General features: G+C 37.0%; 1 protein-coding gene and 1 pseudogene across 1 annotated transcript in view; one reads left to right on the plus strand and one right to left on the minus strand.

Annotated features, from left to right (window-relative positions):
* Positions 1-20,447, minus strand: part of CDH10 (cadherin 10) — a 266,340-nt gene that overhangs the window by 93,756 nt on the left and 152,137 nt on the right. The window lies entirely within an intron of this gene.
* On the plus strand, positions 5,321-6,016 carry LOC144456690 (adiponectin receptor protein 1 pseudogene; annotated as a pseudogene).

Raw genomic sequence — 20,447 nt, forward strand, 5'->3', positions numbered from 1 at the left:
TATCAGAAGGAAAGAAGAAAGGTGGGAAACAATTTCTATAGTCAGTAAAGGCCTCATTTCTCAAATATATAGAAAACTGAGTCAAACTTATAAGAATGTAAGTCACTCCCCAATTAATAAATGGTCAAAGAATATGAACAGGTAGTTTTCAGATGAAGAAATCAAAATGATCTATAGTCACAAGGGAAAAAAATGCTCTAAATCGCTATTGATTAGAGATACATAAATTCAGACAACTCTGAGATACCCCCTCACATCTATCAGATTGGTTAAGAGACAGAAAAATAAAATAAAAAAATGTTGAAGGGGATGTGGAAGATTTGGGACAACAATGCATTATTGGTGGAGTTATGAACTGATCCTACGATTATGGAGAGCAATTTGAAACTATGCCTAAAGATCTATAAAACTGTGCATAGCCTTTGATCTAGCAAAACCACTACTAGGTCTGTATCATAGAAGATTAAAAAGCGGGGGGGGGAAGAGAAGGGAAGGACCTACTTGCAGAAAAATATTTATAGCAGCTCTTTTTTGTAGTGGTAAAGAATTGGAAATTAAGGGTATGCCCATCAATATGGGAATTGTTGAACAAGTTGCGGTATGTAATTGTAATGGAATATTACTGTGCTATAAGAAATGATGAGCAGGCAGATTTTCCAAAAAAAAAAACCTGGAAAGAGTTATACGAACTGATGCAAAATAAAGTGAGAAGAACCAGGAAATCATAGTGCACAGTAATTGCAATACTGTACAGTGATCATAGTGAATGACAGCTCTTCTCAGCAATATGATGATCCAAGACAATTTCAAAGGAATCATAATGAAAAATGCCATCAGCCTCCAGAGAAAGACAAGATGAAGTCTGAATGCAGATCAAAGCATAATTTTTTTTCAATCTCTGCAATTTTTTCCCCCCTTTAGGTTTGTGTCTTTTTCCCCCCACAAAATGACTAATATGTTAATATATTTTGCATGATTGAATTTGTATAACCCACATTAATTGCTTACTGTCTTAGGGTGGGTTAGGTTCAGGGAGTTAGGGAGGCAGAGAGAAAACGTGGAATTCAAAATTAAAAAAAAAATTAAAATTGTCTTTACATGTAAATGGGAAAATTTTAAGAAAAGAAGAAAATAGAAAAAAAAATTTATAGAGCTAGAAAAATAATAATAAAATTCATTTGGAAAAACAAAAAGCTAAGAATATCAAGGGAATCAATGACAAAAACATGGTGAGGAAGGCAGCCTAGCAATACCAGTTTTCAAACTATATTACAAAGCACTAATAATTAAAACAATTTGGTACTGGCTAAGAAATAAAGTGGTAGATAGGTGGGATTAAATTAGTTACACAATACACAGTAGTAAATGAACACAGAAATCTATTATTTGATAAATGCAAAGATCCAAACTTTTGGAGTAATAACTCACCATTTGAAAAAAATTACCTGTCAGTTCTATGGATTACAATATACTTTATGTTCATACACAAACAAAACTACTGCAACCATACTTAGAAGGAAAACAGGAAACTGGGAAAGAAGCATATTTTGCAGCAACTTTCTCTGATAAAGATTCATTTCTTATATATAGAGAGAGAACTGAGCCAAATTTATAAAAATAAAAATCAGAGCCATTCTCCAGTTGATTAATGGTCAGAGGATATAAGCAGGCAGTTACCCATAAAAAGAAATCAAAATTATCAATCGTCACATAAAAAATGTTATAAATCACTGCTGATTAGAGAAATGTAAATTAAAACAGCTCTGAGATAATACCTCACATTTATCAGACTGGCTAATGTGACAGAAAAGAAAAAAAGATAAATGCTGGAAGGGATGTGCAAATTTGGGAATACTAATGCATTGTTGGTAGAGTTGAACTAGTCCAATTATTCTGGAGAACAATTTAGAACTACTCTCAAAGACTATAAAACTGTACATACACTTTGACCCAGCAATACCATTACTGGGTCTATATCCCAAAGAGATCAAAGAAAAGAGAAAAGGACTTAATTGTTTTATATATACATACATTATACACACACACACACACACACACACACACACACACACACATATGTATGTATGCATTTGTGGCTATCAACCTCCAGAGAGTGAACTGATGAAATCTAAAAGCAGATTGAGTTATACTTTTAAAACTTGCTTTACCTTTATGTTTTTTCTTTTGCAACATGGCTAAAATGGAAATGTTTTGCATGACATCACATCTATAATTAATATAAATTTCAAGTCTTCTCAAGGAGGGGGGAGGGAGAGTAAGGAGAAAGAGAATTTGCAACTCAAAATTTTGAAAAATGAATGTAAAATTTTTTCCACATGCAATTGGGAAATATTTAATTAAAGAAATACAATGTATTTACAAAAGTAGAATGCTTAGAATGGTGCTGGCTCACAATAAGTGCCATATAAAATTAGCTATTGTTAATATTAATTTTTGTTATAAATAATAATAATAATAATAGCTCTGGAAATGAGCTATAATGGTAAAGGAGAATCCATGAGATATATCCTACAAGATTGTGACAGAAAGTGTCTCAAAGTGAGAACCTAGAATGGATATCTTGGAATTTTTGATAGCATGAAGAATACAGAGAAAACAGAGAGACAAGATAATTATAGGAGTCATGAATCAGAGAAAGAAGGTCTAAAGTAAGGAGAAAGAGAAAACAGATGATGAAAACAGGGGGATTTTTGGAAAGAGGCAACAAATGAAATTTTAAAAACTAAACAGAACCACCTTAAAATTATAAAACTAAAGTAACTGGAAGAATAGAATACTATTGTTACTAGCAGAAGAGGGAACTTTAAACTAAAAAGCATCTTTTTTTCAAATTTTAAATAGGTTTTTTTTCTTCAGGATAGGAAGTGTATTTTCACTTGTTTACAGAATTGATAGGGCAGGTAGGTGGTGCAGTGGATAGCGTGTGCGACCTCAAGTCAAGAAGGTTCATCTTCCGGGGCAGCTAGGTGGAGCAGTGATAAAGGACTGGCCCTGAAGTCAGGAGGACCTGAGTTCAAATCTAGGCTCAGACCAAACACTTGACACTAGCTGTGTGACCCTGGGCAAGTCACTTAACCCCAAATGCCTTAAAAAGAAAAAAAAGTTCATCTTCCTTAGCTCAAATCTAGCCTCAATCACTTATTAGCTCCTCAATCACTTATTAGCTGTGTGACTCTGGGTAAGTAGATAAACTCTGTTTGCTTCAATTTCCTCATCTGTAAAATGAGGTGGAGAAGGAAATGGCAAACCACTCTGATATCTTTGCCAAGAAAACCCCAAATGGGGTCACAAAGAGTCAGGCATTACCAAAAAAAAAAATTACAGGATAAAATGCACTGCTGTTCACTTCCTCTCTGCACACATTTAAGTATTCAGAATGCCCAGATTTACACAATAGCTAACATGTTACTTTAAATTGCTATTGCCTTGGCTACCGTTTTGAGACTTTGAATTTTTGGAAAGCTGTATGGAATGCTCAGTTGGTGTTTGTATTTGACCTCTTTCATGGGGCTACTCATCACTTGCAAACCCACCAAGCTTGCCTTCTTCACCGTGATACAGCTTAGTAAGCATAGGATTGCAGATCTTCTCCAATTCTTTCTGCTGATGCTGAAATTATTCCTTCTTCACAGTCTGGTTGTTTTTCCTTCATTTTTAAAGAGGACCAATGACATCACAGGGTGCTTTCTTGACTCCTCTGTGAACTGGCTTTAAGTGAGGCAGAGTTGCACAAAGCTGTCACCCTCACTCTCTTTCAAAGTCATCGAAGTCTAGTGGCAAGATTAAAGTCAGGAAAACTGGGAATGGCCTTGGATGGCAGTGTATGACCTTGGCATCCTCAATGTCTGAGTAAACTCTAACCACTGCAGAGTACTTGCTTCATCTGCCTTTCTGGCCATTGGAACAAATCGTTTTCATCTGCCTATTCCACAAGAAGAATATTTTAGCAGTCTGATAAGAACCAGCTGATTGATTATTTGACTATATTTATCAAGTCTTTTTTTTTTGTCTTTGATTCCAGTGTTTCCTTAAAATTTCTCATCCTTTACTGTATCATTCAGCTTGAAAGCATAAAAAGTGAGTTCTTATAACACACCTTGTCTCTGCTTTACTTCTTCAGTCTTGTACTTCTCAGCTTCCTGGACCATACACAATTTCTTCTTTGCTCCAACAATATTTCTCATTTGTGATAGTGATCTTATTTTTCTTGCTTCAGTCTAAGGAACACCCTGAGGTAAAGGGGTGGGGTGGGGGGATTCTTGTAAACTCAGACTTGCTAATTTGGTTATCATCCTTTGTCATTGATCTCTCACCTTCATAAAGGCAGGGAGGGAAGGGGGAAACACAACTGACTGGTTGTTTGAGTGTGTCTGTGTCCAGTTGATAGGGATGATGATATTCTGTTTGATTAGAATTCTCATAACTCCACCAGTTTCAATATGATAGGAAATAAGAGTGATATCCAAAAGGCCTGAACATTCTCAGATTTCTCTCCAGACAAGATGGCAGTCTGCACAGATGCATCACTGACAACAGGCCCACCATGATCGATAACTCTTGCTGAGCGCCTTGCCATTTAAGAACTGCTACAGTAGTTTCTGTATCTGGGAGACATGACTGGACCCACGACCAAGAAAATGTCATTAATCTCTAATTTAGCTATTTTGGCATCCCTTAGGGACTTTTCCACAGAGTCCACTGCGGTCCATGGAAGATGTTAACATTCAGCTCTTCAAAATGGGGCCAGTGGGGCTAGGAGCCCTCCAGAAGTTGCCTCGCCCGCAGCCTCTGCTGGGCGGAAGTGACGCGCAGCTGTGTATTACTCCTTCCGGGTCATTGCCTCAGCATTGGCTGGCGGATGGAGGCTTCTCTGCCGCTGGGTCGAGGCCGAAGCGGCGTCAGCAACAGGCGGGGGAAGGTGGCCCCGGCATAACTGTCGGCCGCTTCCGCTGCCGCCGCCATCCCAGCAGCTTGGCCCTGTCTGCCATCAAGAGGAGAGCTCTGCCGCTGGACTGGTAAGCTTCAAGCTTCAGCCGTAGCGAAGCTGCTGGTTGTGGGCGTGCCGACCACGCGTTTGCTGGGGCGGGAGGAGCGGAGACCGGGGCATGGACACAAAGGAGCGCGGAGCTGGGACCCCGGCTAACGGAGGAGGGGGAATGAATGCCCCCCAGTTCCGCCAAAGTGGAGGAAAAGCAAACGTGACCAGTCCTCCAAGAAGAGGAGGCAGTGTGGGTACAGACATTGCCCCCACAAACCCACTGTGCCATGGAGAAGATGGAGGGCTTTGTGTGTAAGGTCCATGTGGGTAGGACGCTGGCGGGCCCTCCGCTGTGAAGTGCTCCGTGACTGGCTAAAAGACAGGGACGTCAGTGGTTCTTTAGAGAAAGTCTCTTGGACGTTTTTCAAATTGGCCTATTCAGGGATTGGCTCCACTGATCATGGGGAGCTTTGTCCCCTGGCTCTATTAACCCTTTCCACTGCTCTCCACAGCCACGACTAAGCCACCTTTCCGTAGTCTGTGTCCTGGGCATCTCTGCCATCATTGTGGCCCAGTGGGACTGTTTTGCCACACGCAAACACCAGCAAAAAAAAAGCAGGGGTGTTCCTGTGACTTGGTTTGAGTGGGGTTTGCGAGCCCTTCACTATTGCAGAAAGCTTTGTCAAGACCACAACAGTGGACCAGATGGGTTGTTTTTTCCTCTTGGCTGTGATGTATACCACGGGAGCTGGGCTATGTGCTCTCTGAATCCCTGAGTGCTTCTTTCCTGGGAAATTTGATATATGGTTCCAGTCGCATCAGATTTTCCATGTCTTGGTGGTGGCAGCAGTCTTTGTCCACTTTTATGGCATCTCCAGCCTTCAGGAATTCCATTGTGGCTTTGAAAGCTGCTGCACTGATGACTCCTTCTCTGCATCCACCTACTCCAGGGGTAGAGGAGGAGCTTCCCAAGTGCTTTTTAAAAACTTGCTTTGCCGAAGCAGAAGGAAGACTTGACTGTTTCTGGAAGAAACTTTTTAGTAAATTCCATGCCAACTGAGCCTCAGCCCATTCTTACACCCAGTGGGCTGTCAACTCTCAATTTTCCATATCTGGAACAGGAGGATAGCCTGCCTAAGTCATTCTTCTCCTTAGAAGAGCAAGAGGTTGCTTCGCAAGGACAGTGTTTTGAAACTCATGTCCACCCTCCTTTCTCCATTCATTTTGGAAATAACTAAAGAACAGTGTCTCTTTAGAAATTCTGTTTCTGAAAGAAAATGGTCCCACATTCCTACTTAGTAACCTGGCTTAGAGCCATCCATTCTTTTCATAGCACACTTTTGAAAATGACCATAACTTGGTCCCAACTTTCCAGGGCCTAGGTCTGCATGTACAGCAGTAGAAACAAAGCCACCCACTTTTACCAAGCCAGCTAACCGTGGAAGTGTGTCCAGGTTTCATCTTAACTTGTTTTAATGCTCCCACCACCATATCCTCCCAGTAGAGAAATATAAAATTAAAGTGAAAGAAAATATTTGATACTTAATACTAAGCTTTTTTAAAAAAAATAAAGGGAATGGATGATAGAAGTATAGAAGTCTATAGCCTACATGGAACTCAATACTGGCCTAGGTATTGGAAGAGAGGGTGCTTTTCCCATTTCACGAGAGGTATACAGTTTAGAGACAGCCTTCTTGTTTTTAGTTATGTCCTTGTGCTTTTGCTTGAACTCAGCAATGAAATGGTTGACCTTGTAATCATCAAAGTCTTCCCTACCCAAATGGGTATCTCCAGCTGTGGACTTGACTTCAAAGATACCATCTTCAGTGGTAAGAATAGATGATAAAAATTCTACTTCAAGAGTCAAAAATCAACACATCTTCCCTGAAGTCAAAAGTTTTGTCCAAGCGATAGGCAATATAGCAGCAGGTGGCTACACGTATCATTCAGAGCAGTTGAGACCAGGAAAGCTTCCGGGATCTTTGGTGCCCTGACATTAGGGAATCATTGAGGTAAGTATGTTGACAGCAACATTTGTAACAGTCTTCCCAAAGAAAGCTTTGACAGTTTCTTTTATTTTGGTCAAGATTATAAAAGACTTGTTCTAGGTAGAAACTGGTCTCCTCTTCTTATTCCACTTAGACTTTAGTCCTGCCTGTGTTATTCATCACCATGAAAGCCCAGTATTTCTTGTCTAATTTTGCAATTGCATCATCAAAATATTTGGCATCAAAGACTGTGTAGGTTGAGTTAATTTCAACTTTATTCTTTGCAGCTTCACCAGTTAAACATTTTGTGTTGGGTAAGGCAGTGTAGCTCCTTTAGGCATATTTAGTAGTCATATTTCCTTGGTCATTGACAGTGATCTTCACTCAGTGATAGAAGGATTATGGAGGGAAAGCCGCACTAGTACATTATTGGTGGAGCTGTGATACAGTACAATCATTCTGGAAAGAAATTTGGAAATAGGTAAATGAAGTGTCCAGAGACTCCATTACTGAGCTTCTAATCCAAGGAAATCATTGCTAAGAAATAAGTTTCCATATATTCCAAATTATTTGTATCAGCGCTTGTGATAACTAAAAATTGGAATCAACCCTATCAATCAGGAAATGGCTAAACAAATTGTGGTATGTAAATGTTATGATATGTTACTGTGCTATAAGAAATGATGTGATGAATATCTACAAGTATAGTAAGAGCCATGTGAACTAATGCAGTGTGAAGTAAGAAGAGAAAATATAACAATATACAAAATAAATTCAAAAATTTAAATGGAAAGAACAAAAAACCAAAAAATCCAAATTATATGTGACAAAATTGTAAAGATCAAGGAATCAAACGAAGAAATATGAGAAGACACTCCTTAACCTATGACTTCATGAATTTGGGTGGTCTACAGGAGTTACACATTGCACATAGTTTCATACTTTTTTTTTTAAGAAAAATATTGATGAGTTGTATTAACTTTTTTTCTCTTTTTTTAATCTCCAAAAATATTATTTGTTAATTAGGATGGCTTTCCAGAAGAGAGAGGGATGGTTTTGGGGGTGGGATAAATAGGCTACTCTAATGATTTAAAAAGGAGAACATATCAATAAAATTTATTTTAATTATGTTGAAAAGAAAGCAAACTGTCAAAACATTTTGTCTGAGCTCACGAGTGCTGCCCCTAGTTTTTTTGGTGGTGGTTGTTGTTTGTTTGTTTTGTTTGTTTTTTTTTCTTTTTAACATCAGCTGAAACATAATAGATTTGGCGCCAGTACCTTACCTTGACTCTGTTTCCCTGCTTCAAGTATGTTTCTTGTAAACTACCTATCATCAGATTCTGGTTTTTAATCCATTCTGTTATCTGTTTCTGCTTTATGGGTGAGTTCATCCCAATTATATTCACAGTTATGATTTCTAACTTTCGAGCCTTCCTGTTCTTTAATGTAAAAGCTACTAAATTTTGTGTTATTCTGACTGTGGCTTCACAATATTTGATTTTTTTTTCTTTCTATCTGCCTGCAGCATATTTTCCTTGACCTGAGAGCTCTGGAATTAGGCTATGATATTACTTGGAGTTCTCATTTTGGCATCTTTTTCTGCAATTCATCAGTGGATTCTTTCAATTTCTATTTTACCCCTAAGTTCTCAGATATCAAAGCAATTTTCTTGGATAATTTCTTGAAATATGATGTCTAGGGTGTTTTTTTTCATCAAGGCTTTTAGGTACTCCAATAATTCTTAAATTATCTCTCCTTGGAAGTTTCCCTCCTTCCTAATTTTTTCCATTTATCCTCTCTCTCTTGCCCTCCCTGTTTCTCTCTCTCTCTCTCTCTCTCTCTCTCTCTCTCTCTCTCTCTCTCTCTCTCTCTCTCTCTTTCTCTTTCTGTTTCTCTCTCTCTCTTTTTTGGCCTTGTCTCTCCTGAAAACTTTTTTTTTCTTCTGACCACCACATCCCCCAATTCAACCTCTCTTCTTTTACCACCTGCTTCTTTTCCCCCCCTCCCCTCCTAATTTCTTATAAGGCAAGATAGATTTCTTTATTCATCTGAGTGTGCATATTATTCCCTCTTTGAACTAATTGTGATAAGAGTAAGGTTCAAGCTTTACTCTTCACACCCACATGTTCCTCTCCATGTAAAAGCTCGTCCTTTTGTGTCACTTTTGTGTAAGGTAATTCTACCTCTCCCTTCCTGTTTTCCCAGTACATCTCTCTTTCTCATCTTATTTGTTTTTATTAAATCATGCACTTATAGTCAAGTTGCACCTGTGCCCTTTGTCTATGTATGCTGCTTTTTAACTGCCTGTAATGATGAAGTTCTTAGGAGGTACAAATATCATTTTCTCATGTAGGATGTAAACACCAACATTACTGAATCCCTTTTTCTTTTTCATATTTACTTTTTTATGCTTCTCTTGAGTCTTGTATTTGAAAGTCAGATTTTCTATTCAGTTCTGGTCTTTTCATCAAGAATGCTTCAGAATTCTCTAATTAAATATCCATTTCCCCTCCTGAGAGTATAACTCAGTTTTTCTTGCTAGATTATTCATGGTTGTAATTGTATATCCTTTGCCCTCTGGGATATAATATTTCGAGCCTTCCTGTTCTTTAATGTAAAAGCTACTAAATTTTGTGTTATTTTGACTGTGGCTTCACAATATTTGATTTTTTTTCCTTTCTATCTGCCTGCAGTATATTTTCCTTGACCTGAGAGCTCTGGAATTAGGCTATAATATTACTTGGAGTTCTCATTTTGGCATCTCTTTCTGCAGTTCATCAGTGGATTCTTTCAATTTCTATTTTACCCCTAAGTTCTAAGATATCAAGGCAGTTTTCTTTGATAATTTCTTGAAATATGATGTCTAGGTTTTTTTTTTTCATCAAGGCTTTTAGGTACTCCAATAATTCTTAAATTATCTCTCCATCTATTTTCGAAGTCAGTTTTTCCAATGAGATATTACACATTTCTTCCATTTTTTTTATTTTTGACTTTGTCAGAATGTCTCATAAAATCATTACCTTCCACTTGCCCAATTCTAATTTTTAAAAAATTTTTTCCTTATTGAATATTTGTACCTCTTTTTCTGTTTAACTAATACTGCTTTTTAAGGAGCTCTTTTCTTTAGGCCATTTTTGTACCTCTTTTATCATTTGGACAATTCTGTTTTTTAAGGTATTATTTTCTTTAGTATTTTTTGCTTACCCCTTTACCAAGCTATTGACTCTCTTTTCATAATTTTCTTGCATTGCTCTTACTTCTTTTCCAAATTTTTCCTCTTCCTCATTTTATTTTTAAAATCCTTTTTGAGCTCTTCAGCAATTCTTTTTGGGCCAGTGACCAATTCACATTTCTCTTTGAGGCTTTGTATGTAGCAGTTTTTTTCTTCATTTTCCTCTTCTGGGTTTGTATCTTGATCTTTCCTGTCACCATAGTAATGTTCTTTAGTTAGATTATTTGTTGTTGTTGTTGTTGTTTGCTCATTTTTCCAACTTATTTTATGACTTACAACTTTATGTTAAAGTTGTGCTTTGTTCCCAGGGTTGAGTGGGCACTGTCCCAACCTTCAGGCCTTTTTTGCTCCTGTTTTCAGAAGTAGCTCTGGGAGGTTTGGAGGCTTTCAATTCTTCCAAGGTGATACAATCTAAGCAGAGTTGGGGTTACTGCTCTCTTGGCTTATGCTGTGGTGTGTAAACAACCACAAGCGTTCTCCCCCACCCTGGAACTGTGACTGGTGCCCCTGCATTCTTTTAGTCCCTTGTGTTAGTGAATTCGTGCTTCTTTTAGCTCTGTGATGGCAACCTGAAACTGTCTGTGGGCAATGTGACAGTCTTGTCCCCAGTGCTAGCAAAGAGTCCCATTTAAAATCCTTGTGAACAGTTGTCCAGTCCCCTTATTTACTGTAGGTTGAGAGCTCCTGAAGCTGCTGCTGCTGTTGATAAACTGTCACAAAGGCCTGATGCTGGCAACCTGGTACAGCCTGCACTGGGATCAGATTTGACTACATCCTCACTGAGACTGACCTTTCCTGCCAACCTTCTAAATTGTCTTGTTCTGGAAAATTTTTTCACTTTGATCTTCTGTTTGTTCTGCTACTCTAGAATTTGATTTGAGGCATTATTTTCTTTTATTTAAAAAAAAATTAATTTTTAGATTTCAACAATCACTTCCACAAGTTTTTAAGTACCAAATTTTCTCCCCATCTCTCCCTCCTCCTAAGATGGTATGCATCTGAATACCCCTTTCCCCAATCTGCCCTACCTTCTATCACCAGCCCCACCCCACTTCCTTCTAATATTCCCTGCTCCTTTTATTTTCCTGTAGGGCAGTATAGATTTCTATACCCTTTTGCTTGTATATCTTATTTCCCAGTTGCATGTAAAAACAATTCTTAACATTTATTTTTAAAACTTTGAGTTCCAAATTCTCTCCCTTCCTCCCTCCCCACCCACCCTTATTGAGAAGGCAGACAATTTGATATGTTATAGATGTGTAGTCATGAAAAACATTTCCGTAATAGTCATGTTGTGAAAGACTAACTATATTTCCCTTCATCCTATCCCACATCCCATTTATTCTGTTCTCTCCTTTGATCCTGTCACTCCTTAAGGGTGTTTGCTTCTGATTAACCCCTCCTCCAGTCTGCCCTCTTTTCTATCATCTCTCCCTCTCTTATCCTCTTCCCCCCTGTTTTCCTGTAGGGCAAGATAGATTTCCATTCCCAATTGAGTGTGCATGTTATTCCCTCCTTAAGCTAAATCCAGTGGGAGTAAGATTCACTCATTGCTTCTCACCTCCCCCCTCTTCCCCTGCATTGTAAAAGCTTTTTCTTGCCCCTTTTATGTGAGATAATTTACCTCATTCTACCTCTCTCTTCTCCTTCTTCCAGTGCAATCCTCTCTCACTTCTTAGTTTTTAGATATCATCCCTGCATTTTTAACTCATCCTATATCCTCTCTTTTCTTTCTCTCTTCATATATACATACATATACAAATATACATATACATACATATATGTATATGTGTGTGTGTATGTATGTTTTTATATATTCCCTCCAATTACTCTAATACTGAGAAAGGTCTCATGAGTTACAAATACCATCTTTCCACATAGGAATATAAACAGTTTCAACTTTAATAAGTCCCATATGATTTCTCTTTCCTATTTACCTTTTCATGCTTCTCTTGAGTCTTGTATTTAAAAGTCAAATCTTCTATTCAGCTTTGGTCTTTTCATCAAGAATTCTTGAATGTCCTCTATTTCATTGAATATCCAGTTTTTTGCCCTGAAATATTATACACTGTTTTGCTGGTAGGTGATTCTTGATTTTAATCCTAGCTCTTTTGACCTCGGCAAGAATATCATATTTCAAGCTCTCTGATTCCTTAATGTAGAAGCTGCTAAATCTTGTATTATCCTGATTGTGTTTCCACAATACCTGAATTGTTTCTTTTTGTCTGTTTGCAATATTTTCTCCTTAACTTTGGAATTTGGCTATAGTATTCCTAGGAGTTTTCCTTTGGGGACCTCTTTCAGGAGGTGATTGGTGGATTCTTTCCAGTTCTGTTTTACCTGCTGGTTCTGGAATATCAGGGCAGTTTTCCTTGATAATTTCTTGAAAGATGATGTCTTAATCATGGTTTTCAGGTAGTGCTATAATTTTTAAATTGTCTCTCCATCTATTTTCCAGGTCAGTTGTTTTTCCAATGAGATATTTCATATTGTCTTCTATTTTTTCATTCTTTCGGTTTTGTTTTATAATTTCTTGATTTCTCATAGAGTCATTAGCTTCCATTTGCTCCATTCTAATTTTTAAGGAATTATTTTCTTTGGTGAGCTTTTGGACTTCCTTTTCTATTTGGCTGATTCTGCTTTTAAAGGCATTCTTCTCCTCATTTGGCTTTTTGGACCTCTTTTGCCATTTGGGTTAGCCTATTTTTTAAGGTTTTATTTTCTTCAGTATATTTTGGGTCTCCTTTACCAAGCTGTTGACTCATTTTTCATGATTTTCTTGTGTCACTCAATTCTTTTCCCAGTTTTTCCTCTGCTTCTTTTACTTGCCTTTCAGAATCCTTTTTGAGCTCTTCCTTGGCCTGAGACCAATTCATATTTGTCTTGGAGGCTTTGTATGTAGGAACTTTGATTTTGTTGTTTTCTTCTCTGATTTCTTTAATGCTGTTTGCTCATGTTCCCAGCCAAGTCTTTGACTTTTTAACTCTTTGTTAAAGTAGAGCTTGGCTTCCAGTGTGGAGGGTCTGCTGTCCCAAGCTTCAGGAGTTTTGTACAGCTGTTTTCAGAGCTGCTTTTAGGAACCTGTAAATTTTCAGTTCTTCCAAGTTAATATGATCCAAGGAGAGGTGTTTACTCTTTTTGTGGCCTGTGCTCTGGTCTATGAATTATCACAGGCACTGTTTTCTGCCTTGGAACTGTGCAAGAGGATTCGCTCTGCACAGCTGCCACAAGCTCCACCACACCAGTGTTCCTCACCCCAAGACTACCACCCAGGACTGCAACCCAGATGCAAGCACGGGCAAAGCAAGAGAATCCTGCCTCAGCACCAGCAAAGAGATCCCTGCAATCCCCCTCTGATCATCTGCTTAATCCCCCTCTGATCATCTGCTTAATCCCCTTACTGTCTGTGGGCCAAGAGCTCCAGAAGCAGCCACTGCTGCTGTGGCCTGCAGCCTGGGGCTGCACTAAGACCAGTACTTAACCATGCTCCTCTCTCACCCAGGTCCAACAGACCTTTCCCACTGACCTTGTGAGTTGTGTTTGGCATTTGTGGTTGACAAGTTTGGAAACCATCACGGCTCCCTGTAATTCAGTCTCCTGAGGCCTGCTCCAGATTTGCTGGAGCCCTGTCTTTGCCTGTGCAGACCATGCTGAATTGTACTCTCCCAACTGGGTGCAACAGACCTTTCTTATCAACCATCCAGGTTGTCTTGAGCTGGGAATTTGTTTCACTCTGTCTTTTTATGGGTTCTCCTACTCTAGATTTTTTTTAGAGTCATTTTTTACAGGTTTTTGGAGGAGTTTGGGGGGAGGTCAGGCAAATCACTGCTTTTGCTCCACCATCTTGGTTCTGCCCCGAGGCATTATTTTAAATTTTTTTGAGAGGAATTTGGGAAAGGTCAGGTGAGTCACTGTCTTTACTCTTTTATCTTGGCTCTGCCCCTGCCCTGATTCTTTAATTGAAGTATGGAGGTAATGAAGAAGTTTGGGGCTGAGAATGCCAAAGCAGAATTGCCTAGAATGAATTCACATACTCAAGCCATCCTTTAATGAAGTGGCACGGTTTATTGTGACGCCAATAGAAGCGGGCAAAGTTCCAAGGGAACCTTCAACTTGATGGGGGTAAATCTAGAGCTTATATAGAAAAGAACAAGGAAGGGAATGTTAAGGATCCTAATTAGGTAATGCGAGGCATCCAGGTGTCTTTGGGAGCAGGCATCAGTGATCTATGGATGGGAAAATTCAGGAATCAGCAGAGACAATTTTTTTGATACCAGACATTGAGGGAGAAAAGACAGGTTTTTGTTTAGTTGCCAGAGGCATGGGTAGTCACCAGGGGGGTGGGGGGCAAAATGGATTACTTAGACATAGTCTTAGGGCCTTTTGGGGTCTAAGTCCCACCACTCCATTAGTAGTGCTAGTATAAAATGAAATCTGGAAGTTTCTGCTAAACTGGAGAGATGTCAAATATAGGTCAGGTAAAGAAATGTATTTCTTTTGTCTGAGAAATAGAGAGGCTCCTTACCAGGTTGGATTCTGGATTCAGGATAAAGAAAGTTTCAATCAGAGTGACTAGAAAATTACTCATAAATTTGTTTTGAAGGAGGGAAGAGTGTTACCACATGTGCTCATAGAGATTTATTTTAAAAGGATTAAGATAACTTTTCAGAAATATCTTCCCTTTTACAAATTTCTGCATATTAATGTGTGGTTTTCAAATTAAAACTTATCAAATCATGTCTCTTAAGAATATTTCTTATTGCTCATTGAAATTTGGTCTCAAAAGATAACATTGTATGCAAAAGGTCTGATCTTCAAGATAGACTACTATCCTTTGTTATCATACAGGCCCGGCCAAAACTAATTAGACAGGCTATCTTATATTGTATCACATTTCAGTAGTACTCTGTCTTGGATACATAGCAAACCAAATGAGAGAAGCTGAAAACTTCCTTTATTTGTAAGCAAGTGACTTGCCATCATAGGTAATGGATAATGAACTGGAAGAGATTTCTGAGGAAATTAGTCAAACTCCTCCATTTACAGGTGAGAAAACTGACACTGAAGGAGGTTGTGACTTGCCCAGAATCACACAGATGGTAAATTACAGAGAGGGGCTGGAAACCCCAGTCATGTGAGTACATTGCAAGGTGTCATTTCACCTTCTTAACTGTACTCTCCTTTGGAACACCAGAGTTTGATTCCTTCCTGAGGCATTCCCTAGCTGTGTAGCCCTAAGCAAGTTACTTCTCTGTGCCTTAATTTTCTCATCGGTAAAAAAAAAACACCACATAATAATATGACTTACCTGAAAAGGTTCTTGTGATAACCAAACTAGTTAGTATATGTAAAACATGTTGCAAACCTTAAAGTCCTATTATATGTATATTTACATATATGCATATAATTGATAACATCACAGGTATTATATGATTTTCATTCATGGTATATCCGGAATCCTTGGACTCTAACCAGGAATTGGCACATTAGACCATAGACAAAGGCTGGGCCAGCTCGAATAGTGATTTAAAATGCACATAGTAATCAATTTTTAGAACTTCTTTGTTCTTTATAATAATGGGATGTTTTATAGTTGAAAGGCCTACTTGGAGTATAATGATAAAGACTGTTCTTTCTCCTTGGTTGTTTAGAAATATCAAAGTATAAACTGATGAATCTGCATCAGCCATCCTGCAAAGTCTTCTTTCTAATACACTTAAAAGTAGAGATATAAGCAATATTCTTAACTTTCCCCTATTACTGATCTTCAAGCATAGGTCTCAGTTTCTTTTTTCACTAGATCACACAAGTACCATTTTTATCTTCCTAGGTGATTTTAGGACATCTAGGAAACATCATAGTTCAGTCAGCATCATTTCCCCAGCTGTACTCTTAACTAGCAATAATCCGTGATCTGTAGGGTCTTCAGTCCTAGTCCGTTATTGCTAATAGATCTCCCAAGTCTATTTGCTCTAATATCTACCGTAACAAAGTTGTCCGAATATTTCTGTGCTCCAATCAAGCTTAATATCTCCCTTCACCCATTAAAAAACCAAAGTTTAAACTGATTTTAGGGAAATATGTTATTGTTCTCTTAAATAAAAATACCAGAATAAAGGCTGGAGAGAATAAAGTAATGCGCCATAACGACTCTGATAGATATCAGTGGAGAGAATACCCACACAAAAGAAATAGCAGTTCACATCATAGCATAGCAATGTGCAATTACTGTATCTTTATGAAATATTATTGCTGTAAAGTTCAGATTTACTTTCACTAAAGTAAAAATTTATTTTAAATTATGTTAATATATATTTACATATTTTATGATTTCAAAGCATTTTACATAAATTATATCATTTGACCCTCATAACAATGAGTAGTGTATTATTATCCCCATTATATAAAATTTTTTCCTTTAATCCATGTGAAATATGAGAAAAAGAGTAACTTTTCCCCTGTAGGTTGATTTTCTTTAATTAAACTTATCAGCTGAAGCCTTAGTACTTCATTTTATCAAGCCTCTTTTAAAGTTAATATTAGTCAAATTTCACTGTTATTTGGACCTGGTTGCTAGGCCGAATATTTTCTCCAGGATTGAGGGTGGTGCAGTTCACATTTAAGGCTCCCAGTGAAGAGGAGAAATATTATTCCATTATAAATCAGTCTCCTGCCTTTTAGGAGAAGATACCATTCCATCAAATCTCCAGTCTCATATCTTGCCTTGGGTGAAGAAGAGTAACAGCATTCCTTCAACTTCTTGCACTTGTCTCTGGGTCTAAATGAAATCCTTGAGGGGAATCCATCTTGAGGCCAAATACTTAGAAACAATGAAAACTGAACTGAATTCATTCCTTAATTGTTAACAAACTCTACCTTGGTCATACCTTCCCCATCCCAAGGACTGATCCCCAAGCTGGTATCATTCAAACCATTTTCTCAGTCTCCCTCCTCATCCCTTCTTTCCATTCTCCTTAAACCAACCCTCTCTGATATCCCACTCTGTAGCTATCTACCCATTCCACTGTGTTCTCTGGAATATGCAGTAGTGTACTTTCTTCTTAAATCTTTTCCTTTCCCATTCCTTCCACCTTCTGGCTCTCAATGAGACCTGATTCCATTCAGATGACACAAACCTCCCTATCTTTTCCAGCAGCTGCTGCACTCTGACTCATTTTCCCATTCATTTGTCAAGTTGAGGAAGTTAGAATGGTTTTTGCTTCCCATTACCACTTCTAGGATCTCTGAATACTACCACCACTAAGTAATTTCTCCTTTTTTGAGGTCCACTCAGTTCATATCTACCATCCAGTCAAAATTCTGGTAGTCCTTCCATCCCAACCTCCAAGATACTATCCTTTTTTCAGTGAGTTCAGTGACTCACTCGCAGGCTTCTTCTCTTTGCCAACTCTTACCTACATGCTAAGAGAATTTAACACATATATTGGTGCTCCCTTAAATACCCTAATCTCACTGTTCCTCAACTCTCATTTTCAGGAAAGTTGTGTGGCTGACCTATGACAACTTACCTAGTAGCTGCTGGGAGAAAGAATTAAATCAGTTAGCTGACCCTAGGCCCAGTGTTTTCTTCCTTATGCCAAGTTAGAGTGTTCTGCCTTTGTCAGTACAGTGTGTATTAATGAAATCAGAGACATATTGAATTAAATAATTGACTTTAAAGGAAGAGCTGAGAGTGAAATAGCTACAATTCTATTTTTGGTTATGTCAGATGCTATCTTGGACAAGTCATCTCATCTTTATAGGCCTCATTTTCCTTTTCTGTTAAGTGAAAATTTTTGAGTACAGAATCTCTGAGGTCCCTTCTGAATGTACAATACATCAACAATTATGATATGAATCAAAATTTTGCATCAGCTTCACCCTCTGAAAATCATTAACTTCCCTCTCCCTTTATATGTTTTTCTCTTTTTGTTATTCTCTTCTCCATCTCTTTGTTGTCTGTAAAAGGAAAGAAGTTAAGCAATTACTGTAGGAATTAATCACTGAAACTGTTGAATTCATGACTTTTAATGGCATGCAAAGGCTGAGAATGAAAGTTTATCATGATTCCCAGTTCTGTTGTCTATTTATAGAAAATGAATTGCTTTAGGATTTGACCCCCATGGTGGCAAGAGACACTTGTAATTAGTAGAAAGGCTAAGTTCTAATGTAACTCATCTTTTATTCAAATAGGCATAGAGAATAGCTCAATTAGAGATGGATAACTTAATTTTGCTGTTGGTTGCTTTATTTAAATATACAATTCCTTGATCACAAAGACAGATGGTAGAAGACATGTTTTACTTAGATGGTATAGAAATGTTCATTACATTTATCTGGATATATCCTATTCAAATTTTAGATTGATTTATCTTAATGACTTTTCAGGAAAGTTTGGAAGGCATTGATTTTTAAAAATTTAATAGAAAATTGATTTCTCAGTTTTTTAGAAGTATGGCTCCAAATTCTCTTGTACAAATTTTCTCGGGGCAGGTAGGTGGCACAGTGGGTAGAGCGCTTGCCCGGGATTCAGGAGGATCTGAGTTCAAGTCTGGCCTCAGACACATAACACTTAGTAGCTGTGTGACCCTGGGCAAGTTACTTAACCCCATTGCCTAGCAAAAAAAAAACCCAAACCAAAACCAAACAAAAAATTTTCTCTGTGGGCCTACCTCCTGTTCAAATTCTTGTTTATAGAAAATATTTAAATCATTATTAGTATTATTCTTTGGGTTCCTTCAACTTGCATATTTTTCTCTTAAAATATATATTTAGATTGCTTATTTTATTTTGTTTTATTTTTTAAAGGTGACATAAAATCAGATTTTCTTAAGATAAATATTCTTTTGCTTTACCACCTCATAGTACAATATTGATGAATTACATTCAAAGAATAATTTATAATGATTTTCTAAATAATTTCTCATTGTACATTTTTATACATGGTTAACTTATAATTATGCAGTTTTTGTTTGGTGTATTTAATTCATTATTGAATTTTCTATTGTTTTTGAAGTTTTCTTTACAGTCTTCTGGTATTGTACTTTATGAATTCTTATCCTGTATAATTTGTTAGGAACTTTTCTATTTTAATATTTAGTTGTCTGAAAACTTAATGATTTAAGTAATCTATACCTTTTCTTTTACATATATATGGATATACATGTGTTGCAACAATGCATGTTCTTATTATAAAGCATACTACTTGCTCTCCTCAATTTGAATTCAGAATAACTAACTGTAAACAAGTTGAATTGTTGAACTTAATGTTCTCTGATGTTTTCTAGCTTACTGATTGGCATATTGTATATACTACAATTGTGTGTGTGTATAAACAATATATAATTCATATATAAAAATATATAACTAAAATAATGTAAATAATATATTGTATATATGTGTATGTATTATGTATAACATACTATGTATGTGTGTGTACACATATATACATATGTGTGTGTGTATATATATATATACACACGCACATATAATCAAGGGAAAATGATAGTTGTTATATGTGTGTGTGTGCATAATATGAGCCAAGATTTTTTCATTCCAATTTCACAGCATTCAATTTTGATTATTGTTTTTTGCATGTACGTTATTGTAGTTGTAACACTGTTTTCCTTATTCTAATCATACAGCTATAGATATAGATAGATACACACACACACACATATATACACATACATACGTACATATATGTATATATATAGAACATTTATCATTTTACCTTGATCTAATATTTTATTCTATAATACAGGAACTCAGATTAAATGGATTTGCTCTCTGTATCATATACATATTTCTACTTCATAGAGATATTTTATGTAGATTTATCATTTGATAATTTATTTTACTATTTGAGAAGGTATGAAGTACAGTTGATAAATCTTTAATGCAATCTTTTGCATTCTTACTTTAAAAAGGCACCATATGTAATGTGAATGAAGGACATTCTTCTGTCTACTACTCAAGTAATTTTTCATGAGTCTGTGTAATTTATTTCTATTTTTCTGAAGTAATGACTGATATGTTAATGGGATAGCATTATGGTATACCTAATAGAATATATCCAATTTATTTAAGCTAATAAAAACCTTAAAAATAAATTTTTTTTGTTTCATCAGAATCTCTATTTTCCTATATATTTTCTCTTATCCTTTCAAGAGAACCATATTTAATCTCAAAGAATAAAAAAGTGGAGAAAAATTATTTTGCAAAGCTA

This window comes from Phascolarctos cinereus, unplaced genomic scaffold (genome assembly GCF_003287225.1).
Source record: "Phascolarctos cinereus isolate Bilbo 61053 unplaced genomic scaffold, phaCin_HiC Scaffold_4;HRSCAF=312, whole genome shotgun sequence".
Lineage (NCBI taxonomy): Eukaryota > Metazoa > Chordata > Mammalia > Diprotodontia > Phascolarctidae > Phascolarctos > Phascolarctos cinereus.